At 44.9% G+C, this 25457-nt stretch overlaps 1 long non-coding RNA gene across 4 annotated transcripts; it reads left to right on the forward strand.

Moving 5' to 3' along the window:
* Positions 1–475: 475 nt before the first annotated feature.
* Positions 476–24757, forward strand: LOC106493993 (uncharacterized). Of its 4 annotated transcripts, none has more exons than XR_001294228.2 (4): positions 476–583; positions 19701–19870; positions 20315–20499; positions 22046–22832. It is a non-coding gene; the product is annotated as an uncharacterized lncRNA (long non-coding RNA). The 4 variants fall into 4 exon arrangements; XR_001294227.2 differs by having other exon boundaries at positions 20337–20499; XR_010884785.1 differs by lacking the exons at positions 476–583; positions 19701–19870 and adding an exon at positions 24335–24757 and having other exon boundaries at positions 19938–20499; positions 22046–22802.
* Positions 24758–25457: the final 700 nt, after the last annotated feature.

The following is a 25457-nucleotide window of genomic DNA, read 5'->3' on the forward strand; positions in this document are numbered from 1 at the left end:
TGAAATGACCCTTCTGGGGGTGTTGCCAATGTCATTGCTTGTATGCAATTCTTTGCTAGACTGTAGTAGTGATGCTAATTTCTCATCTGGCATCCTCAAGTTGTACGTGTAAAGACACCGATGAAGTCTGAGGTATAACACAGAAGAATTCAGGGGCTCTTATGTTCCTTGCTTTATTGTTGTTGCTCTAATTACAGCCTGCTGCAAATACAAAGCCCAATTCTAGGGTTTTTAGGTTGCCTTTTGTGTGTGGTCTCATTTTCTATGTAGAAAGCTTGTGGGCAGAGCCACTGGAATTTGAGAGTAAACACCTGTATGCCTAGAGTTGGACAGCTCCTTACAGGTATTAAATTGCAATCACTAGAGCTGTATGTTGCTGGCTCTGGGAGAATGGAAGTTGTAGGTGTCATGAAGCCCAGGAAGGTTGGATTTTGTTACCAGTAACCTTTTTTTCCCTTTTTTCTCCAGGCAGAAAGAGAACAAGGGTTCTAAGAGCTGAGTTTCCTGATGGGTAGCAGATCATACTATACCAGTTGCAAAAGAAGAGTTCTTTTGGAGGTTCTGACAGTGAGGTGGCAAAAGGGTATGTACTGAAAAATAGACTGACAAGGAGAAGTGGACGTTAAAAAATTTCTTCTTGCAAGCTGCAGGTCCCACTGGAAGAGGCCAGTGTTTGTAGTAAATGAAGTCCCTGCAAACAAAAGGAGGGAAAACCCAGGTTATGTTGAGGTTTCCATAGCAACACAATACTTTTCCTGGAAACTTCAAACAATGAGATCTAATCTATCTGCTATTTAACTCTTGCATACAAAACCCTTCCCTTTCTCAGTTTGCCTGCAGTCCTTAGTGGCATCCTCCATAGTGATGGGCGTACTATCACTATGTAATGATGGTCTGTGTGGAGAATGATGTTCCTGGGACAAGGCTGTTCCTGTTCTGTTCTGTCTGTTCCAAAGCATCAAAAAAAAAAAAAAAAAAAGCTTATGAGGCAGAGGCAGTGTGTGTGTGTGTGTGTATGATGGGCTGCATGCCGGAGTGATTTATCATAAGCTGTGCTGATCCTGGGCAGCTTCTGTTTCCTGCAGATCCTGAGGAGGAAGGGCTGAGCTGGTACTGAGGGCAGAGTAGCCAGACAGGTATGTTACTGAGATGTTCCATAGCCTGGAGGATTTACTGCATAATATGATGTTGTTCTTGGAAGTGATACAGCTTAGTGTGTATCTTAGATTGGGATCTGTAGAAAACTTTCTGTGGATGTTTGGGGAGCTCATAAATGTAGCCTGACTTAAATTTGCACCAAGCAGTCAATCCTTTGTCTGGAGAGCCTCAGATGAGGGGAATGAGAATCCATGTTGTCAGCGGAAGCTCTTGTGGAGGGAGATTGCAAGGGTTGCATTTTTCTACCTGAAAAAATGGACAACTGAGAGAATGGGGAGCATGACAAAGGTCCATGAAATTACAAATAATCTTAAAGGTAGAAAGGAGTGGCTGTTCTTTCTTTCTTGTGGAGAAAAACCCTGAGCGGATGTGAAAAAACCCTTTTTGGTACAGCAGAGGAAATGGAGTCTGTTCCCTGCCTTCTGCCTGTAGCAGCATCACCTCTGCTCCATCTCCCTTCTTGCCTCTCATGTAGCCCTCTGGGAGGCACAGCAGAGTGAGCTTTGCAACACAAGCTGCTGGTGGAGGAGAAAGGTGCTTGCAATGGGAGGCAGGATGGTGGTGTCAGAGGGGCATGAGGGTGTGCTGGAGGTAGTCTAGGAGTAATGGGCAGAGTGCTGATGGGATGGGGATGTCCTGCAACCGCTGACCACTGTCCTACAGCTTCAATCTCTTCTTTAGATGCCGCCTGCTTGTCAGATGCCTGACATGGTGATGCTTGTATGTCCTGTGTGCCTGGCCAGGGAGAATGCCTGGGGTTGCTTTGGCAAGAAGTCAAGTATAGCTGACTTAACCATTTAAGTCATGAAGCTCTTTCCTCTTGCTTTTTAGTCAGTTCAGCTGTTAGTGGCAGATGAAAAGCTTTTTTTCTTCTTCCCTGACTTACCATCATATCTGAGGTCTTCTGTAGGGCGATTAGTTACAAGGAGAGGGTAGTGGGAGAAGACAGGTCAACAAATGGTGCAGTATGTATCCATCTTTATAACTACATTTGGAGTGGGAGAGTTCTTAACCTTCAAAGGAGTGAAATTCAAAGATAGGCCTGCAAGCTGCAATAATGAAGAGACTTGCATAAGGCCATGGAAGGAATCTGATAGGTGAAGAGAAGATTTCCTCTAGCAGGAAATTCAGTCTATTGTAAGGTTTGTGATTGAGGATTTCTCCCAGCCTTGGATATAGAAGAATATAGAAGGATATAGAGGAAAGTCCCTTTCTACGCTGCCAGTTTCATCCATTAACTAAACTCCTAAGGTTTTTATCCTCCCCAGAATCCATAAGAATTGGTCATGATACAGGCAGGGTGTTAGTACAAGCCTTTGGTGTCCTGCTTGCAAACTTAGTTTTAAACCGATTGTGAAATTTGAGAGTTCCCGCCAGATAAAACTGACAGATTTTTGCTGCTGTTTTCCTCCTCTGTAGGAGGGCCTATTAGCTGCTGCTGAAGATTTGGGGAGATTTTTACCTATTTCTAGGTAAACTTCTATTTCTCTTTTCCACTTTTTTCTATCAATGAGACCTACAGTGTTGGCAATGCTTTCTGTCTCATTCTGTGGCATGTTCTGGCTTTTTTTTTTTTTTTCTGCAGGCCTTAGGTTTTAGGACATTGGGAAATGTGGTGTGGCTTTTGACGTGTGGTATGCGTGTAGTGTAGGCTATTTTCACTTCCTTCTGTTAGAGACCTATTGCTTGGCTGACCATAAATGCAGAAGAGGGAATTCAATAGCCTTTGTGATCTCTCTAGTTCTGTGGTTGTTTGTGGCTTTTTGAGGGAAAAGCAGAGTCTACAACATATGATGTGCAGCATGACAGAGGCATGACTATGGGACTCTTCTGTTTCAATGTATTATGTGTTACAGCCTTGTTAGAGGCCTGACTGAGAGTGACCAACCTCTCCCATTTTCAGCAAAAGCAATATTCTGTTTTAACAGGTGGAGGTTAGTGGGGTTTTTTGCTCTGATTGTTGTTCTGTTATTAGCCTGATGAGGCTTATTGTGTCCTAAAGATTTGTGAGCAGTAAACAATCATCATTAGAAGATTTAGAAGAAAACCAGTTCAGAGGGTTCAAAGAACAACACTCCAGGTACATGCAAGTAAATAGGAAGTAGTACGTTAAACTAGTACATCTTAACCAACCAGCCCCCGTTTTTAAACATTTGTTATATCTTTTCCTGTTTCTCTCGACTGCCACCTGTTCAACTTCTGACCTGTTTGTAAAAATCTGCACACCATCTATCAGAGGAATATACGCACTTGCAAACTTCTGTTCTGTGGGCATTAAGTAAATTATTTCTTTAAGATCATATGGCAGATCTATAATTAATTAAACCCTCCATGATATTAGCGTGAAATAATTTAGCCTTTCTAAAAAGGTAAATGTAATTTGCCGATCTGGTATTTGGAAGAATGCTTTCCCCAAAATCAATTCCTTTAGTTTCCAGAGAATAGAAATGAGAAGCAATCTCATTTTAATTATATCTCTTTATTGCTAACAAAGGAATGATTTATGCAATTAAATTAACTGGCTAGAAAATTATTCTCAGCTGGGCTGTCCTAATTCTTTGCTTTCTGAATTGCAGGCTCTTACACTTTTCTATGTAGATTAATTTTTCCGATATGCAAACAATGCTCCTTGTGTTCATTTTTAACATTTTTTATTCACAGCTCCCCTTTTCTTAGTGTCAACGACATGAGTAATATTTGTGCACTGCTGGGCTCTGATTCATTTTTTTATGTAGAAAAATGGAAAAAAATCTTTCTTTTGAATCTCATTATTGCCAGTGCAGAGCAAGGTTTTGAAGTTTTCTTATCTATTGCTGAGAAACAGCAGCAGGAACATGGAGAAACTGCAAAGATGTCAAAGGATGAAAACTTTTGAAGGAAAACGTATCAGCATTGTGCAGACAGGTGAATTTGCAGCTAGTGTTAACTCATTTTTTATGTATTCCTCTTAAAACTCTGTCACCCTGCAGCTGGGTGGAAAAAAGCAAGCTGAAAAGCAAGGAAAAATTTCAGTCTTATGTTGTATACAAACTTAATAGGCAAAGAATTTTGGATTTTTTTTTCTGCCTGGAATTAGCTTGCAATGGCTGGCCAGAAAGTTGGCTAGTGATATTTGGGCTTGGGGAAAATTACCATGTAACAACACATTGTGACCATGTGCCAACACAGTCTGACATCTTCTGAATGGGCCATTGGTGTAATCTGCTGTTTTAAAACAGCAGTGAACATATTGCAGAGCACGTGTTAGCTCTGTCTGAGCTGTCCTGCCCTGTATCAGTAAAGATGTGTCAGCTGGTCAGTGTTTGCTGCATTGGCACTCTTGCACTGCCATCAGATGGTTTTGAAATATAAAAGCAGTGTTTTGTCTGCTTTGATGTGTGATGCTTTGTGTGTGGAAAGGTCTCTGAGACTGGGATGCAGAATGGATTCCCAATTTGAAAGCTTTTGAACAGCCAGACAGGAAGGATCAGGCTATGATGATTTGGAGGGGGCAGGGAAACATTTGGACTGCTTCCTTTGAGTGTGCATCATCCAGGGGGAATCATCCCTCTGTGCTAGATAACTGCACAGTGGATGAGTGTTGGGGTAGATGGTGCAGTCATCTTGGCTGAGACTGCTGATGTTTTCCTTGAGGACATTCTTGTAAGTGCAACTTGGATGGAGTTTGCTTGGAATTTACTTAGAAAGTGTGGTCACACTGACCAGAAAAACCATTCTCAAAGAACAGTTATTCTTGGCAGGTCCTGGAAGCTCTCTGCAATCTGTGCAGTTTTATTCTATTAATAATTTGGCTAATACAAGAAAGGATATCTTATGATGTTTGAGGAGGATGCCATTTTGCAAGCAGTCTGTAGAGCAGGCTTTGAGTTCAAAATGATCTAGACAAATTGAAGGAATGGTTAGAAATCAGTAAGATGAAATTCAGGACAACCCTTACTTTTAGGAAGAAACATCTGATTAAAAAATGAGCAACAGCAGCCCAGGCAGGCAGTATTGTAGGAAAGGATCTGGGTTCATAGTGAATCACAGCTGAGTCAGCGTGATGCTCTGTTAAAAAGAAAAGAAATCTTTTTCTTGGAATTATTAATAGCAGTGTCATGTGCAAGTTATGGAGGGAGGGACTATTCTATATTATATGGTGGTGAAGTCTAGGCTGGCAGAATGTATCCCGTGTCGCATGCCACATTTCAAAAGCCAAAAATTGGAAAGAGCTGGGAAATCGTAACCTATGGGGTAGGTAATGACAAGGCTTACAGAGGGAGAAGAACAAGCTTCACTTGAAGTAAGGCAGAATTAAACTGATAGAAAAACCTTAAGTTAACAATGCTTGATGCCCACCTACCAGGTGAAACCTTGGATCCACTGGATATGTCCTTTGGTCCTCCAACTCCACCTGCTTCTATTCTTAACTCAGCAGATCTGAACTTTCCTCCTACCCCTGGATTGCTCTGTATTCTCTACAACCTGTGTGGGTAGGTGGCTTCATACCCATTTCTTAGCTCCCTTTAGCTTCTGTTCCGTGCTGCTTGTTAAGGCAGGAGGTCGTTTCACTCTCTTTTGCCAATGAATTCCAGTGGGGGCTGACACTGAAAGCTGCCTTTAGTGATGACTAAGGAGAAGGCTTCACTCCTCAATAGCCAGAAATCCTCCCTTCCTTTTTGAGCAAGCAGTGGGTGCAAACTTTCAAGGAATGCAACTGAATTGCAGAGTAAGCAGAGAGATGTGCTCATGGTTGAAGGAAATGGAAGAGGATGAAGGGAGATTATTTAAAAAAAAAAAAAAGGCAAGTCTTCTGCAGTTGATTGCAAGGTGATGCATCACTGACATCTCAACTCTGTTGAGGGCATATTGGTATGCCTCTGTTATGAAGGCATATTGGTACCATCAGAAAGCTTTTGATGAGGTGCAGTGAAAGTTGTGAAAACAGAACCGTCTTCTGTTTTATCCTATTGAAATATGGGAGGTAAATGCTGCAGTACCAGGAAATGCCCAGTTCCAGGTACATCTCCATGGAGCCACTAAGGGAGGGAAGAGAGAGTCAGACCAGAGCCATCAAACCTGCAGTATGATAGGAAATACAGAGTTTAAAATGGCCCTTTGTACAAGCGCAGCCATGTTAATAGTAACCTTGTGCTCCTGAGAATTGAACTGAGTGTATGATCCTTTCCGTCTTTCTACACCGTGCTGTCCATCCCTATGGATCCTCATTGTGTTCTGTGCTGTGTGTGAACGAGGGAATTGCTGACAGTACCTTAAGGGAATGTACCCGAGGGCCATGGTCTTTCCAGGGGGATTCTCATGGGTAGCATTTAGGGTTGCCCTGTACAGGAGCTCCCAAGGCAATTTAAAAGTTTTTAAAGATCAGCTCTAAAAATAACTCTGCAGTCTGGATTCTGGACTCCTCTTTCTGTTCCTTAACAGGGGAAATAAGAAAGAGTTCCCTCTAGGTCCTCTAATAGAATTAATCACCTCTCCACGGACCATTTCCCAAATGCATCAGAATTTAATTTCACACAGAGTGATACCCAGGTGAAAAGTTACCACTGCTGGTAACATACTAAATCTCTCCTGTAGAATAGATCTCTATTATATGTGGCTATTCTCCCAGTGAGAAGTTCCCCATCTCTCTGCCTTGCTTGTTGATTCATCCTACTGAGATGGTTGATTAGGAATACTTCTCTTCTCTTGGTAAGATTTACTTTGTAAAGCTACTGTAGATGTTTTCCCTGTGAATGCTTTTTCTCCAGATATAATGTTGCTGAGCTGAATAAAACAAACAGTGAGGTTAACCTGGCATAAGTAAGGTGCGTGAGCCAGGCAGGTGTGCAGTTAGGACCATGCTGTCTCTGCAATTTCTTGGAAAATCAGGTGGAATGTGAGGACTTGGTCCATTTGTCTGGGGTTTCCCAGGAAAAAAAAAGTAGGAAGAAAATAATTAGAAAACCCTGTTCTTCTCTTGTTTTGTTCTTTACTCTTTGCTGTTCTGTTTTACCCAGCATTTCTAAAGAAAAACTAGGATATCTTCCACTTTATTTCCGCTCAGGTTCCCTCCCTGTTTCTCATGAAGTAGGACACAGTTGGTTGGAGCTTGGACTTCCTAGCATCAACAGGGCATTTGAATAAAAACAATTTTCATTTCACTTAAAATAATGATGATACTTTTGTTTATGACAGATTCTAGACATCTGAGTGCTAAAGATGAAATCAGAAATTAAAATCATCTGGCTCATTACATCAAAAAAGATACAAGTACCACAAAGCTTTACATTGGCCTTGTATCTTCTTTTCTTGTGACTTTTCATTTCTTGTCTTTTCTATCTCTCAGTAAGTTAGTGACAGCTAGGAGCTCTCTCTGTCTTATGAGTGACGGTAGAAATGAAACAATGTCAAATACAATATAGGTAATATAGTAGCTGTATATAATTAGACTATATACATTTGTGCATGTATGTGGCTTCTGTGTGTGTTGTTATGTTTCAGAGATGAACAGTGTAGCAAGAGACTCTAGACTTTTATACTGTGGCCTTTTAAAATCTATTTTAAGTTATTCTTGTCTTGTTGGAACTTTACTAGGAGATCTCTTAAGGTCCCTCCCTACCTGAATTATTTTATAGTTCCGTGAAGATCTGTATACTTATTATGTGTTAAAATTAACAATGGTTGCATTGCTTGTGAAAAGCTTTGTGCTGAAGGACAACTGAACAGCTCAAGGAAGGTATTTGCCTTTGTTGAACTTCACGAGGTTCTTCTCAGCTTGTTTCTCCAGCCTGTTGGACTCCCTCTGAAAAGCATCCCTTATCCTCCAGCATATAGACTGCTTTCCCCCAGTTTGGTGTTGTCTGTGCACCTTCTGAGACTGCACGCTGTCCCATCATGCTCGTTGCTAATAAAGTTGTTGAGCAATAACGGCCCTGTCCTCATCCCTTAGGGACGCCGCTGGTAACTGGCTGACAATTGGACTTTGTACTGCTGATCACCAGGCCCAGTTAACTTTCTGTCCTCCTTATTGCCAATTTTCCAGTCCATTCATAACTCACCAGTTTGGCTATAAGGATGCTGTGGGAGACAACATGAAAGGCCTTGCTAAAGTCGGGGTATTACAGCATCCACTCTTGTCCCCTGCCTTGTCTACACAGCCAGTCCTCTCATCCTAGAAAGCAACCTAGCTGGTCAGGCATGACCTACTCCTGGTAAGTCCATGCTCTCTGTTCCCAGTCACCACCTTGTTCTTCCTGTGCTGTCAGGTCAGTATCTCGGGTAAAGCAATATGGCACAGGAATTCTCCACTCAGGTCTGCCTGTATCTGTTAGTTGTGAACCGGGGCACCTTATTCTAGCTACCTGTCCAGCGCTGCTGTTTGCCCTCCATCCTGACTGGCTGTAGCCCTAATCCTGAATTTTCTTATCTTTCTACAGAAATCCAGTGTCCAGATCTGTCTTGGCAAAGAATTGACCACTTTATTGATTCTAAATGGCTTTTGTACTAATTTTAAATATACAAATAATAATAATAATAATTACTGGTAATAATGGGAGCAGCATGGAATTTCTTCTTTTTTTTTGATTTCTGTCCTCTGCAGACACCACTTTAATACAAATCAAACTTTACTGGATTGTGTTACCTATTGAAAAATAGTTTCAATTAGAAATTCAATTACACTGTCTTGGGGGGATGGAACTGACAGTTTCTTTGAATTTTGCACATTATAGAAGGCTCCAAAGTGCCATAAATCTGCTAATTGATTTCTGTACCTGTAATGTTTGATTAGGTGTATTTTATTGTCTTCTTGGTTTTAATTAACCCCAGGCTTGTCAAAATGCTTCCACTGACAAAGGATATATGATGAACTGAGATAAACTCTATTAACAGAGGCTGACTTTTGTCAGTAATTGCTATCATGCATAAGAGTTATTAGAAATTAGCACACACAAAAAGAAACTGTACTTTTGGTAACAACTTTTGTGGGCTGCTATAAATCTGTTGATTGCCCCCTACACATGGGAGATAAGCAAATGTGAATGACAAGGGGTCCGAAGGAAAAATCAATCATTTACTAGATTTCTTATAAATATTAAGAGTGACAAAATGGGAAGAGTTATGAAGTCAAAGTGCTGAAAATTCATGGATGCTGATGCACCTAAACTTGTTCCCATTAGAGATTGTGAGGGCTGTGGAGGCTGGGGGCACGGGTACTCCAGGAATCTCTCAGTTTTAGCGAAGCAGAATATGCTAACTCAACTGCAGAGCTCTGAAAGACTAGTTCGATATTGAGCCTTCTTTCCTAGGCCCTTGGTGGGAGTCCAAATCTGGGCTCTTACTGCCTGAAGGCTGTCCATTGCCTTAGAGGGCAGGTGCCCAACAGAGTCACGCCACTAGAGTTTGAGGACAGAGACAAACAGGACTGAGGGACTGATGATGCTAAGCTTTCATTCCAGAAGCAATTGTGGAGACTGTAATTGAGATATTTTTGTGCTTAAGTACCTGGTTGAATGGCAACTTCCTCTGTTGTATTTCTTTGTCCTTCTTTGGTCTCTTGATCCTATGTTTGCACTGAGCTCTGTTTGAATGGGACCTTGATTTGGATATAGTCCTGTAAATGCAACTAAAATAATATTGTGAAAATAAAAAAAATCAGAGTAGTAATTAAACCATACAAAAGTGTACAACTATGTGACAAGATTTCCTTAACATAGTTCTAAAAATTGGTATCGCTACTCCCCAGGAACACTGTATATACTTGTGTTTTGTACAGGCAAGGCAAGGTTTGTCACAATCTTTTTACTGGGCTACATGAGAGGAGAGCACATACGAAACCTCAAACTGCAGAGGCCTGTGTGTCTGGAAATGTCATTGTATCTTCTTCCAGCTTCTGTCCAGCTTTGGATGATCTTGGCTGCAGCAATTTCAAATTTTCAATTTTTGAAACTTTTAACAGATACTCTTACTCAAAACGGCTAATTTTATCTTGATTTCCCTCTGTATCTGAAGGTTTCTTAAGCTGAGCATCACTTTCTTTCCTGCTTTCTCTAAGAATTGTCGCAATGACTTAAGTGACAGTAATAATCCTGTTTGTGCAAGGGTGTGTGGAGAAAGGATGAGGAGAGTGGAGTCTGCTAGAGGTTATGTTCAATTCTAAAAGCAGTTTGATCTAATATTGTTAGGATACTTAGTTTATTGCTGCTACCTCAGGGAGCTTGAAAATGTACCTGCAGCTTGCGAGGTGCGAGACTTTTACTTTGTTGTCTTACTTTTAGCAAAAAAGAGACCTTCAGACGCTGGGGGGGATTTGGAGCAGTCTTTTTTTTCTTCTTGGGTCCTGGGCACTGCAGCATTTGAGTTGTAGGAATGGCTGGAGTGGATTTACTGCAGCGTGTGTATAGGTGTGTGGGTATGCTGGGGTGGAAAGAGGCACAGCTGGCATGAGGGAAGTGCTGCCCTGGGCTTTTCCTCACTTCCCAGCAGTGGAAAACCTCTTAGCCTACTGATCCTCTTGGAAGAGGCAGAAAATCCCAGCATGCTTGATTCCCAGTTTCCTGTGGATCATTCCCATGCAGGACATGGAGGGGATGTATTCTGCAGCACGCCAGCCTCCTAAGGACCATGTGTCCTGAAGTGAGTTGCCAGAGTGAGAACTACATCACTGGTTTCTGCAGCCTAGCTGCGGTCTTAGTGCTGGACTCCTAGTAAGGCGTAGATGGGAGATTCTGTGGGGTAATTCCCCCTCTGCTGCCATGAGAGGGGGAAAGTCTAGCAGCTGAAAGAGATCCATGATCTGGCTGATGTTTCTGGGTGTTTCTACAGTGTCATCAAAAGAGTCCCAGACAGCCCATAGTTTGTGCTGTGGGGCTGAGTTGAGACCAGCAAGAGAAGGAAAAGAAATGCTAAGGATGCCCTGTTTTGAGGAGCTGAGACTGATCTCTCAGCACTGGTGTGTTGGGAGCAGTTCTGCAGGATGGACAGTTCAGACTGTTTTGCTGCATGTGGTATCCAAGCACTGCGTCATTGTATTGCAGCTCTTGTGCTGCAGTTGTTAACCCCTCTAGTCTTTAGGGGACAGTTGGTATGTTTAGTAGATGCAAACTGCAGATAATCCCATGCAAGATATTTAGTGGGGGGGGTTTTGTTTGTTTGTTTTTTTGTTTTTTAGTGGCTGTACACATTCATGAGCATGACTGAAATTTTGCTCCCAAGGAGTGCTGGAGTGCTGTTACTGGAGTGCTTGATTGGTTATTACTTCTCTGTACTCTGTTAATGAACACTTTATCTGTTTACTTAGTTAGATTTTGATGAAAGAGATGCACCCTTGTTTTTGTTTGTCTTAGATATATACTTCTGTTTTTGTGCAAGTCTTCTGCATGTGTGAGTGCACATATATCTACATTCCCTCTTGGGGGGAACTGATTGAAAACAATCCATTTAGAAACCAGGTGTCCATGTCTCTCTTGGCATCTGGTTAAATATCAGCAAAGGAGGAGAAGGTAAATCCTAGGATTCTTTAATAACTGCTTGGGTTATGAGGCTCTTAGCCCCATCTGATGGGATTTGGAGGTCATGGTAGTTGCCCACATGTAAAAGATGTGTCTTTATTCCCCATGTATAAAACAGACCAAAATGATCTTAAGGTGTCCTTAAATTGAGATGGTGGTAAGTGACATGCTTTTCAGTCGGCTGAGACCAGAGGTCGCTGTTTAACTGGAAATGGAGGCCCTTCACTCTTCCAGAGCCACCTTCTCTCTATTGTGCCCCTCTCTTAACCTGCTCTGCAATACCTCAGTCTCCTTTTCCCTTAAAAAAAAAAAAGGGGGGGGAGGGGAGGGGCTGTTCTCTCAAAGACAAAATACTAGACTTATGTGAATGAGGAACTGAGCAGACACAGCTATAGGGGAATGCAGGACAATGCAGTTGAACTCTGTCTCTCTGCAGTTTGATAATGCACCTACCAATGTTCCCTGCCAATACTCCTCAGTCTTAACCTGCAGCTCTTCCATTTAATTCAGTCCTGGTTCCTGGCATAGCCTCATTCATAGCAGACACGTGCTCTTTTAGCCTTGGTGGCTGTCCATGAATGGAGAAACATGCATAGTGTTGAACAGCAGAGTAGCAGCCATGGTTGTATAGTAGTGATGGTCTAAGGACAAGCAGGGCATGGTCTTGTAGGGTGGTGTGATCTCTTCTGTCAGCAGGTCTGGAGGAATGGAATGAGACATGATTTTGGGTAATGTGGCCCTACTGAGAGTGAGATGCTATAGGAAGGGAGAATATACAGGAGCAATTCCAATGCCTGTGTTGAGGTGGGCTGTAGAGTATATTCTAACAGTGGAATGAAGGAGACTGTATGCCACGACCCTTCCTCACCACACAATAGAACTGAACTGACTGTGCTTGACCAGGAGATTTGGTGCAGCTCAGAAACCTCTTTGCATGTGTGCTCTGCAGGTGAGTGTCTGCCCTCATGGCGATCCTGGAAAAGAGAAAGCTGGGAGCAAGCTGTCTGGGTGTATTGTTCTCAGAGTAGCTTGTCTAGTCACCATCTTATTGGGAAATTCATCTCTTCCTCTCCCCTTGTTTATGTGATTGAAATAATCCCATCACATAATAGAGACTCTGCAATCCCATCCCTGAGAAGAAAGCTGATAGGAGCAGGCCTCAGACCACGTTCTGTAACCTGGGGGTTAGGGTTTGCTGATCTACAGTTCGCTGGGCTCATCCTTTCTTTAGGAGGTCAGGCTGTATGTCACACTGCAGCACTTGCTGGCTGCTTCAGGTGGGAGGATAGGCCCATGCCTTGTGATGCCGTGTTCTGAAGGCCATTTCAAACAGGCTTCCTCTGCCTTGTCTCTCCTGGGAAAGATGACAACTGTTGTTTCTGATGGGACACATGCAGAGAGCCTGAGATGTGCTACCAGAAATCCTAGCATGTACTGGATCAGTGTAGTGCCGCGCAGGCAGGAGCTCCTCTGACAGTTTCAAGCCCATAGCTGACTTTGAGGGCAGCTTTGCTGATGAGCAATACCTTCCAAACAGGCCATATTCTGCTGGAATGGCTGCACATCAGGCATGCCTTGTGCGTGAACAAGTGGTGATTGTGTGGGACCCTGGCTCAAACTTGGGCTGAGTAGCAGCACTGGAGGGAAACCCAGTTCGAAGCCCACTGAGCCCCTTTTGACTCTACTGGAGGTTAAACTACTGCTTCTGCACACAAGTGTACTCCAGCAGAGAGGTATCTCCCCTTCCTGGGCAGGCATCTGGCTGGAGGTATAGAGCTGCACTGTTGTAGCACCAGGCCTGAACCCGTAAGCTCAGCTGGTCCTGACCTGGCTTTGAGCATGTCTGCACCAAGTCCATTCCTGGATTAAGAGAGCTGGGTGAAAATGTTCAGCTCCTTGTTTGAATCCCCATAGTATCCCATTGGTGATAATTTGTTGCACAGGTGAATTAGCATTTTATGTCATCTTTTCTTACTGCTTGAAAACACCTTGACTTCCAACTTCATTGCCTCTCTCTAGAGGGGAAAAAAAGTGAATGGAAACTTCCAGCAGAGATGATGGACAGTTGTGCCTTCCTACAGGAAGATGGTGAAGCCATTCTACTGCACAGGCTTGTTCAGGTGGGACATCCATAGTAGTAACACTCTGGGAAGAGCTGAAAATGAACCTATTGTACATTACACAGCTCCACTGATTCAGTATTCACAGCACACTGAGATCCAGCGGTATGCTCCCAACTGGTTTATTATAGTCAATACTTATTATTAATTTATATGAAATACATAAGGTCTGAATCTTCTGATGCTGTAAATCAATATATTTCACTCCCCAAACCTCCAGTCTATTCTCAGCAGAGCTGTAAGTCCTTAGTTAAAATTTTAGTCTTTTGACTAGACCTGTCAAATTAGTATGGACACCAGTGTCTTTCAGAAACAGGTTCTACACTGGTCCAGCTATTCCAGTACAGATGGAGAATAAACAATCCAGCAGAAGGCACTATTTGGCCGCAAAGATTAGCCTGGTGTGATTATTTTGGCAAACAACATGCAGCTAATCAGTACAGTCACACCAGTGTAGCTGTTGTGTGGCCTGTTACCCATATTTGGGTGGACCGGCATTGTGCCCCTTTTTCTTGGGAGCGGAACTCTGCTTTCGAAGCAGTGGAAGTGTAGAGAACACAGTGGTGTCTAAACAACTTGCAACATCCTGTAATGTTACTGCACAAAAGGTCTGAGTTAATGATCCGATTGATTTACAACTCAACTGCATGACAATAGAAATTAATATTCACTGATGAGTTAAACTGAAAGGCCTTGAATATTCTACTTTTTTTTTTCCCTCTAATAGTTTTGTGTGTCAAATCTGTGGATGAGTTCATATACCTCTGCATGGATCAGGGGATGTCTGGGGATCAGTGGCATGTGATCCCCTTTTAGGCAATTTCACATGAGATTGCTTGCACTGTATTTTCCAGGATAGCCCAAGTACTGTGCTGCTCTGAAAATGTTCCATAGTACCAGTAAATGAGTAGATGGAAAAGGAGATTCCTGCTCAAAGATGGCTTTACTTATGGGTAAGTATACAAGGCTAGATTTTGCTCTCTCTCTTTTGCTCTCTCCACCCTCCCCCCTTTTATTTTCCTGATTTGCACCAGTATAAAACCACATTGAGAGAGATGCTGTGGTTATTGCAGGAAGCAGGAAAAGGCTCCTTTCTTTAGTTACCCAGGCTGACTCTTAGCTAGAAAACAGACTTAGCTTGTGAAAGCTGCTGGTTGTGACAAGTCCCCTCCCTGCAGCAGGAGGCTTTATGGAAGGGACTTTTCTCTACTGGTTAGTCAAAAGACGCTACTTAAACTGCATGTTTAACCCAAAGAACTGTGATGTTGATCACCTGCCAGACACATGGATGGGTGTTGGCCAGTTGAGCAAGCAGTTCCTTGACACCTGCAAGAATGTCTTTGGACACCTTTTGCTTTTAAGGCTGTTTTCCTTCAGGCTGTGCTGAGGTCAGTTGAGTAATGTCCTACGTTGTGTCTGAGGCAAGACGTTGTTTGAACAATTTCCCATCAACTCTGGGCCATTGGGAACTAAGGAACCCCAGGAAAGCAGAGTCCTTGCTCCTGCCTTGCACTGAAAGTGTCCTCTAGCAGAGTGAATGGAGGGATGAACCTGTCCAATCTCTTTGTTCAGCTGCTCAGCATTAGCAAGGACTGGGTGAAGATGTCTTGTCAGTGAGCAGCACCACATGGAGCTCCTGGCTCTGCTTTCTACTTTCCAAGATCCCGAGCTTCAGCCCTGTCAGGTCTGTAACATCACCAGGCTGTCTTTTTGCCACAGCTTCTCTCTTGCAGAGCCAGTACTCTTCCCAGAGCCAGCAAAACTCTTCTTTATTGTTTTAGCCCAATTTCCTTTGAAACTGCCATATGCTGTTTTGGAGGGATTAAGAGCATGAGAAGTCTGCACTTTTAAATCCCATGGAAAGGAGGTAACACAGCAGTTTGCCTACAGACAAAGAATAGAAAAATCTTATCACTACTTCTGTTCTGGGACAGAGGGAAAGACTATTGCTCTGACTAAGCCTATGACTGCCTCCTTCAGCAAGGATTTCTCCTAGTCAGAGGAAAAATGAGGGAAATCTCACTTGCTGCTTTGTCATCACATTGGGTGATACGCTGAGATGCTTCCAATACTTGTGAAGAAATAAATGAGGCCACATGGAAGATGGTGGACTCCAAGGAAGGACCCAATGCTGCAGAGATGGAGTTGAGCCTCCTGCTGAGTAACCAATTCTTTCTGCATCAGCACTGGGTCTGTCCTGGCCATCAGGGAGATCTTTGCAGGATGGCCAGCGAAACAGATGCTGTCTTCTGAATCAGTGTTGTGGCATGTGATGGGCTGGGTTTGGGAATTAAACCCCTGATGGCTTTTCAAACTGGACATGATGAGACAGATTTCAGATGCCCCTGGGGAGCAGGACACACAGTGGACTCGGCCTATTCATAGTTTTTAGAGTAGTGCTGAAATCCATAACCTTTCATGGCACCCTTTTCCAGATGGCTCAGTGCTAATGTGTACTGGTCCTCAATCCAGATCACTATGTGATGTTCTGTCTGCCACCAGGAGGTACGTCCTGCGTGGATCAGGACAGAGAGCAATGCCCTGGGGTCAGAATGCCTCTATCTGGGCAAGAAATAAGAGTCTGTCTTTATACCTATATTTCAGCTTCATTGCAAGACATGTCCTTACCAGGAGGCGGGTGTTTCTTATATATGCAAAGAGGCTCTGTGCACAATGCATACACAGATCAAAATGGGAAGTATTTTCCCCTGGAACACCTGATCTTTGATCCTGTAGTTTTTACAGCCCTGTGCAGGGGCAGTTGCATCCCAGTATTGGGTTCATGTGTGAGATGGGCCCTTTCTTCTGCTTTGAAGGGCCACTATGAGTTTATCCTGCTTTTAGAGAGTGCCTGACATCCTTTGTTGTCCTTCAACCACAGCTTACAAAGTGCAGTGATGGAGACGGTTCTGAGAAGCAGGATCTAGAGGTCAATTAGTGAATGAGCAGGGATAAGAAAATGGAGGTTGAAAAAGAGTCAAAGATATTTACAGCCTGCGTGGCCTTCCCTCTCCCTGTGCTTTATTTTTAATGGCTTGCTGCTCTTTGTTTAATGAATATGTTGCTGAGTTATTGGAAGTGCAAACTGCATCCAAAAGCAGGACACTTGGGGTTTATTATATTCATATAACTCAAAAACAGCCAAATTGATTTTTTTTTTTTATCTTCTCCACCTCATCTTTAAATCTTGCTGTGGGTTAGTGGTAGTGACAGGTGTGAGACTGACAGCATTGGAGATGGAGAAGCTGTGTTTAGGTAATGACCCCAGCTGCGAGCAGTGAGAACACACCTCTCCTCCCTGCCCCATGCTTGCTTTGCCTCCAACTGCCTCCTCTTGTGGCTTGGGGCAGATCCGATCCTTGGCTGCCCGCCTGGGATTCTCGTCTTTGCTGCTGCTTTTTGGCTGCTGGAATGCCTTTGGGAAACCAAACCTCTCTTTTCCATCCGGTTACCAGCACGGTGTCATGCCAGCATGATCATCTGCTCTCATGTGACCTGAAAGAGGAGGTTGACAGGCAGGTATCCTTGGGTGTCTCAGCACAGAGTGCAAACTTGCAGCTCTGCAAAGGTTGGTTGGAACTGGAGCTCCCAGGGTGACTTTGTCTCCCCTCACTGCAGGAGATGAGCAGTCTTGTGTTCATGCCAAACTCCAGCACTCTCAGGTCTCCTGTTGGTCACCTGCGAGGGCAAGGGAAGAGCCCTTGGAGGGTCATTTGGCTTCTGGGTTTTTGTCTGGTGGAAGACTGGCTGTAGGAGGCATACCCTGGTGCTCTTTCTGGCATGAAAGGCTTTTGAGTACCTGGCTGGTGTCTTGCTCCTGGCCGTGAGTTTTTGGGGAGGGATTGGCAGGCAGTGCTTTGCCCTCCTGTGCAGAGTGGGATTCCTTGGCTGCCTATGATCTGCTGGATGTTTTCACACAGTAAGTTTTCTTGCTATTGCAGAAGATGGAATGTTGGTACAGTCCTTGGAATCCCCGTCATTTTCCTGAAGCACATTAATGTCTAAGGTTTTTGGGCTTTTTTTTTCCCAGATCTTGTTATGAATTCTTACGTTTGGGGGAATTTTGGGTGGCTGCTGCAGGAAGAAGCATGCAAAACAGTTCTGAGTTGTCTCGTTACCTAAGCATCTCTGGGAGAGTCACCACTGATTGTCAGGCTTGGTTGGGGTAATCTTTTCTGTGAAATGACAGAGGGATATATTTGGCTTCTTTTGCCCTCTTTAGGGCAGTCTACATAGCCCTGTAGTCAGTTCACCCTCTCTTGAGGGTATTCCTTATGTGCTAGCACAGAGGTGGACATGGTAGCAAAGTGTGGGGCTTTTCTTGGAGCCACCCTAGCTGCCTGACCCTGGGAATTTGTCCTGCAGCTCCCCCACCTGTCTGGGAGTGTAACACTAGTGGTCTTCAAAGACATTCCTGCTTTGTCCTCACAGGATGAAAATGGGGCAGAGGAGAAAACCAGTGGGGTGGGGAGATAACACAGAGAAATAAAGGACCCCACCCTTAGCATGAAACAGCAAGAGGTTTTCATCTCGGCCCTGGTTAATGAGGGCATTTTGATCTACAATTGTTGACTGCAGAAAGAGCCTGCCTGATAAAGGGGGAAGGGACGTCCTGGGGGAGAGGGTCGCTGAATATGCATGGCCCCGGGTCTCTTTGTTTAGCTGATATCTGACTATATTTATTCTTCTAGATTACACATTCTGACTGCGGAACAAAGGGCTGGCAGGAGCTGCTCTCTTGTGCTTAATAATTTGAGTGAATTTACATTTCAATGCAGCCCTGCGCCACTTCCCACCCCCCATGGAAAGAGCAGAATTTCCCTGTTGTGGGGAGGGAGGGAGCGAAACTCCCACCCCAATGGCCAGGCTGGGAGATTTATTGATATTCCTCTCTGAATTCATTCCTAGCGAATCCTGTATGTGTGTGTGCAAGTGTGTGCCCACCCGCCAGATACAGAGATGTTTTCTTCCCTGCCACCCTACTCCATGACTTGTTCAGATAACACTGTTTGCCCCACCTCCCTGCTGAACGGTGTGATTCATCATCAAGTAATTAACCATCAGCAGTACAGAAAGTACGTGGCTAGGCAGAAGTGTGAAAACACATCTACACCTAATGGGAACTGGACAGAAGATTTCCAGTTTGAGTGACACACAGGGAACTGCAAAGTGACAAAGACGGAGTTAGCCATTGCTAAAACTCCCCAAACATACTCTGCTTTCTGTGTAATGTCCTTTGCACTCTGCTGTGGGCTTTAGGATGCAAAAAATCATTCTCCGAGTCAGAGTGGGGTTCCAGGGGATCCAGAGATGGCATTTTCTCACCGGCCTGTATGACCTGCATTTGGATCCTTTCCTGTAGCAGTTTGGCAGCAAGGCTCATCTCTTGGCTCTGAGAAGTGAATGAAATGAATTTTCCTCTTGCACTTTCCCTAGCTTATCTACAAGTATGGTTTTGTGTCCCCCTGTGGACCACATTTGCATGAATGTCCTATGTTAGCTGCAATGCCACTCTTCCTGAGTCACAGTCCTGGAGTTCAACATTAGGACAGTTGCAGTGCCTTTATCCCACACCTTGTCCAACTGATGATGACCTTGCTGGCACATGGACTTTGTGCACAGACAGTCCCAACACTCTAGGCGGGGGTTCCAACCTCCAGTCACTACTGCTCTGCATCAGCTAATAATAAGAAAAGTTCAATTAAAGCAACAGATCTTGCTTTGTTCTGTGGGTGTGCACAGTTGTGTACCACCTGCTACAGAGGACACCTCTGCTTGTCTTGGGCCTCTTAAAAGATGGTTTGTGAGTTGGGAAGGGACATAATCCATGAGCATAGGACCCTGCTGGGGGGGATCTGTGTGTCCAGGAGTGGATCAGGTCACACTGTTCACTCATTTGCTCCTCTCCTCTCTCGTCCCATATGGTTTCACATAGTGCAACATGAGATGGACCCTTTGCTGCTGTCAAGACTGAGGAAGCACCACAGGTGGAAGGAGCAGCCTCAAGCATGGCCGAGTCAAGTACCTACTGGCTCAACAGGGACCAGCCTCATCCACCACAGGCGTGTTGCATTCATGCTGGCTCTTTGGGCAGCCAGAGTACAGGTACTTCTGTTCTGAGTCTTTTTCTTACAATCTTGTTCCTCCTTGTGAGCCTATGCCAAGACCTGAGTGCAATGTGGGAGAGATGTGAGTTCTTGGGCTGAGCTGCAGAATCTCTCCATGTGCGAGGGAAGCCTGTCTCTAGTCAGCCCCAGATGTGTGCCCAACAGTCTTAACACATTTGGTTCAGGCCTGCCTTCCTTCCAACTTGAACTGTAAAGGAACTGGGAAATGGGATTTATGGCCAAGTTTCACCATTTCTATTTACAATGGCATGTTTCAAACTCTGTGTGTGGATGTGCTTCCCTATGCTGATTGGAGCAACGAGGCTGCATTCCTGGCTCCACAGAAAGCGGTGTAATGGTCCTAACTTAACAAGTTGCCCTGCTTATAAAGTAAAAGCTCATGTGCGTGTGATGCTGCTGTTCCTTATATTACCCTTTCTAGATATACTTGTCTGGCATTACAGAATGCAGGATATAATGCCCAAGGAATATGGGTAGGACCAGGATGTTGTACTGGATCCCATATAAGCACAACAGAGAGGTTTTCCTCCTCCACGGAGCTAAAGTCTAAAGGGTGAAATAGTGAGCAATTGTGAGAAAACCTGTCCGAGACGTCTGTTGGAATAGGTAATTGTTTATTTTAATGGAGAAATGTATACATTTTTCACTGGTTTTGCACTGTGTGCATGCATAAATATGGAAACAGATATACATATGTATGTTATATATCACACATATATACACAATCTGTAATGTACATGAACACAATATAGCATTAAATCACATTTTTTCATTTCTCTTAATTACCTAATTATATTGATTTTTACATTCTGTACATCTTGGTTTTATCTGAACTTTACAGAAGGTGTCAGCAATACACATCTTGTCACATCCCATTTTCACACTAGCGCTGTTGCTGTATGAACCATTGCTAGAAATAAAACACGACTAGAATAGTCAACCATCTGTCTGGAAAGCACATGCGGTCCCAGATGGCAGTTTCTCTCCCGCTCGCTGGTAGCAAAGTCCTCTGTCTAAGGAACACAGCAGAAACGTGTAACAATTCAGAGGGGATATGTATAATGTGCAGCCCTCCCCCATGCTGGGATCAAGGGCCCCCCAGCAATGGAAGAGGGAGGGAAACTTTGAGCACTGAGTCTGTCCCTAAGGGGGGCAGGTGTTCACCTCCTGCAGAGCACTGAGATCAGCATTGAGAGCACTAACTGTACAGCACCCCTCTCTGCCACTGATCTCTGCAGTCTGTGTGCACTGGCTCACCCTTATGTGGAATATCCCTTTGCAAGGATCTGGTGGGGAGCAAATGGAAGGGACTCAGCGGGATCTTGGCAAGCGAAGCTGAGGTGATAAGAAGGTCCATGAACTATTGTCTATGGCTTTGCAGGACAGTGCTTAGAGAAATGCTAGTTCTGTGATTCTGCTGGAGACCTGGGTGTTTGGTCTGCAGACAGCTTGATCACTAAGAACTGACACTTGCAAGCCTCTGAGGCTATCAAACCACCATCACAACCTGTGGCTCCAGCCCACTCCCTCCTTCAGACAAGGAATTGCTCTGTATTGTTCAGAGTGATTGCAGTGTGGCATCGCTGCTTGCCCTTAGTTGATGCCACTTGTTAAAGACTGACAACATGGGAATATGGGTTGTTATGTGCCAACTGAGGTAAATGGATGATGAAGCACTTGTAACTAGCAAAGCATGGGCACTTCTGCTGGCACCAGCCTCCAAGGATTGCTTTCACTGATCAAAAAGAGCAAAAAACCCCCCAAAAAACTCAAGGATGCGATAGTCATCAGAGTTAGTGGGAAACAATTAACTAAAGGAAAAACTACTGAATGTTCACTTCGTGCTTTTCCTCATGATTCTTGCTGGTGTCTGGGACCAAGGACTTGGTGAGAATGCAGCTTCATCATCCTTTGGACTCTTCATGCCTTCTTGGGTTTTGAATCTGGCCATCAGGAAGGATACAGGTCTCTATGGAACTAATGAATCAGGAAGAAATCACAAAAGAATTACAGTACTCTATGCCTTTGGGAGAGGCACCCAAAGCCACCTGCCTCTTGGCTGTAGCTTTCGCTCCAGCCTTCAGAAGAACTGAGCAGTGATCCTGTGAAATAATGCTGTATTTCCTTGTCTCCTGACCATTTTGTCTTGCAGAAACACCCCCTCCAGTTTTCTGGAATGTCCTGGAAGCCTGTCCTCATGTCCAGAAAAGTCTTTGCACCATCTACTGGCTTTTTAACCTTATGAAGCCTGTCCGCATGTGTTATTTTTCTCCTGGGAGACTTGTGGATGTGATGTACTGCAGAGGTTGGCCTGACTCCTTTTGTACAGGCAAAACGGCTGTGTGGGCTCTGTGGAAACCTTCAGGAGACTGCAATGTTTCACTTCAAAACCTGTCCTAAGCTGGGGTGTTCTCTGCCTGGAGATGAACCAGTCATTTGCCGTCAGTGCTGAGAGAGGGCTGGTGAGGAGCTCTGTCACCACGGTGGTACAGCAACAATTGTGTGTGCAGGGGGTGTGATGAATGGTGCAGTCCTCTAAGGCAATGCTTCCTTCCATGGAGCCCTTGCAGGAGCACCAGAAAGGCCCATCTTCCTTACCCTGCTTGCCCTGTGCTTCCACAGAAGACTAGCTGCCGGAGCTGTCAGTTCCCACCTATCCCCTTTGCATCCACTGGGTGGAAAGGAAAGACAAACCACTTCAAGCAAAGGTCCTGCTGAGACTGTGCAAAGGGTCAGGTTATTCTGGAGGCGGGAGAAAAACAACTGCTTCTTCCTTCCTCTCGGAAATGATTTTGCCTTGGCCCAGCCTTTACAAAATGGAATTAGAAAGCCCTGCTGAGCATTGGGAGCTGGCGGGAGCCATCACCCAGCCAATTCATCATAACAGGAGCTTGGTATCTAATAAGCAGGTAATAAATGCGCTAAGTGTCCACCTTTAACTTGCCTGCGTGCCTCCCCACAGAGGCAGACTCTGGGCTGCAACTGCTGACGAGGAGACGTCACCATGCCTGATAAGCAGATGATGTCAGGCCTGCTGGAATGATAGCTGTCTGGCTTTTCTCTCCCGGCCACAAGCGTGGCAAGGGAGAGCACAAGCTCTGCAGCATTAGGGGAAGGCAAGGCTGGGGCAGGGGAAAATCGGGTTAGGGCATAATAGCCTCATCTACATGTGAATCGGCCCTCCAGGCGATGGAGTCTATCTGATTTGTACCAGCCATGGGGCAGGTTGTGAAAGGGAGTGTTTAGGGTTTCACTTTGTTATGAAAAGCTTCACTTCTTCAGGTTGAGAGTCTAAAATTGTTATTTTTCCGGTGTTGTCCAAAATGCATGGGGCAACGGAAAAAGGGCACTAGCGGGGCTTAGGAAGCACAAGAGCATGTTGAGTAGAGAAGCACAGGGTGATGCTCCCCCTGCTCTGAGAAGACAACTGTGGGGCAGAGTGTGCTACCAAGAGTATCTGGGCCTAGGCATGGGGTCAGAGAAGCTCAAGGGAAGAGTGTGTGTCCTAGGGAACCTCCCCATCCTGCCTTCTCTGGCCTGCCTCAGTGGGTGGCTGTTCTTGCTGCTTGCTGGTGGATGTGGATGGGGAGAAGTGATCCTGGAGCAGGTGAGAGGTTCCGTGCTTTGGTCCCCCCACAGAAACAGGCCCTCCTTTGACCTCAGGGCTATGCAGGTCCCGAGCAGCAGCTGATGGGGGACGCGGGGACCCACAAGGGCCTTTTATAAACGTCAGGAAGTGGGGAGCGGGCCACCAGCGCAATCTCTGGCACGACCGGCACCAACCTTGGCAAGAGGAGAATAAGGGAAGGGCAGGCAAGGAGGACATATTTACAACCTCGGCGTGGGTGGAGCCTGCCAGGACACAAGCTCCGCCCCTGCCAGGGAAGGCAGAGCCACAACCTGGGATTGACAGCACCCCATGCCAGCAGGAGCCCTTCTAGCATTGCTGGGGCTGTTCCCATGGGGGTTGCTGCTCTCCCGAGGCTCTGCTGGTTTGTGTCCGTCCAGACTCCAAGCAGCTGCCAGTAAGAAGGTCGTTATCGCAGGACCCCACTCAGTAAAGCAGGGAAGCCCGTCCCTATTTGTCACTGAGCGTCAGGGCCTTGGAGGTGAATCAGATGCACTGTATTAATAGATCTAATCATTGCAAGCCTTGGTTGTGCCGTATGTAGCAATCTGTTTCCTGGCTGACAGTGTGCTCACTGCTGGCAGGAGGGAGAGGCGGAGGAAGAAGTATCGCCCGTCTACAGCTCCGCGGGGCAGAACCTTGAAGGTGGCTGAACCGAATTTTATTTCACATGTTGGGCGGGTGAAATCCAGGCTTCACAGTAGTTGACGGAAAATCTGCCAGCAGGAATAGATCACATTCAGGCAGACTTTGGCTTTTGTTTTTTGGAAAACTTCCTGCATTTTCAGGACAGGGGTTTCTTTTCTTTCTTAGGTGTACGTGAGGAAGAGGTCTGCTTCTCCCCTAAGCCTGCTGGCACCTGCTTATTTTGCATTTGTCCTTCCTTGCTGGTAGATGTGTGCCACTGCTGGCTGGTGTTTCAGATCAGCTTGGGATCAATAGAGAGCACTCACTAGCATCATATTAATTGACTCTAATGTTTAAAGCCCTTGTGCTATTGATTGTAACAGTAACTTCAGTTGGAATTTGGGAAGCACTTACTTGAAGTCTGAAAAATAAGAAGAAAGCAGAACACTGGATGATTGGATTGACTTCATTTCCAGCAGATTACACTGTAATAATTGCTTATGTCCAGTTTGCTTTCATTACTCGTCCCTCTAATAAAAATACCAGGAATGCTTTCAAATTTTGATCTGTAGGATTACAGGGCCTGCTTGGAGCAAGCATCAGTGTATGCCTGACATGAACAATTAAAAAGAAAAGGGGGGGGGGAACAAAAATGCCAATTAATGACTACTGACTGAGGACATGAATTTTTCATTGGCCTCCTGTAATTTCCTACAAAGCTGAGGAGCCTGAAAAGTAGTGAAATGAGATTTCTTCAAAGAACAAATGAATGAGAGAAGACGACTGCCTGAACCAAAAGTCTAGTGAGATGAGAGCATCATTGAGGGCCTGCTTTCGGGGCAAGGGAAGGACAGAGATGCTCTGGGATGAGGAGAGATGAGAAGGGACAGCTGGAGTTACGGCTGGAGGCTCATCACACATGCTTGCTTTTGCTACCAACCAGGGGGTAACTCTTTCCCTCAGCATCTGCTAAGACTATGGGACAGTGGTGAGATGCCCTGAGGGGTCAGAGCAGCCTTAGTATGAATGTGAAGAGCTGTTGGGTTTTTCTGATGTACAGCCTTCCTCTTGATCGCTCTTGGTGTGGGGCGAAGTATCTTGAGTGCACTGGGGCAGCTGTTCCCACAAGTTGTGGGGGTGCTTTGCCCATTAAACAACTTGGCTTGTTTTGCAGCACTCTGTTCTCTGTGTACCCCATGTGGTAAAACTGCTGAGGAAACCTTACAGATGGGTCTGGAGAGCCAAGCTAGCCATGAATGTCTTAATCATGGCAGGACCGGGCTCTTCTTTCAGCATGGCTGCAGGGGTG

Source organism: Apteryx mantelli, chromosome 8 (assembly GCF_036417845.1).
Source record: "Apteryx mantelli isolate bAptMan1 chromosome 8, bAptMan1.hap1, whole genome shotgun sequence".
NCBI classification, from domain to species: Eukaryota; Metazoa; Chordata; class Aves; order Apterygiformes; family Apterygidae; genus Apteryx; species Apteryx mantelli.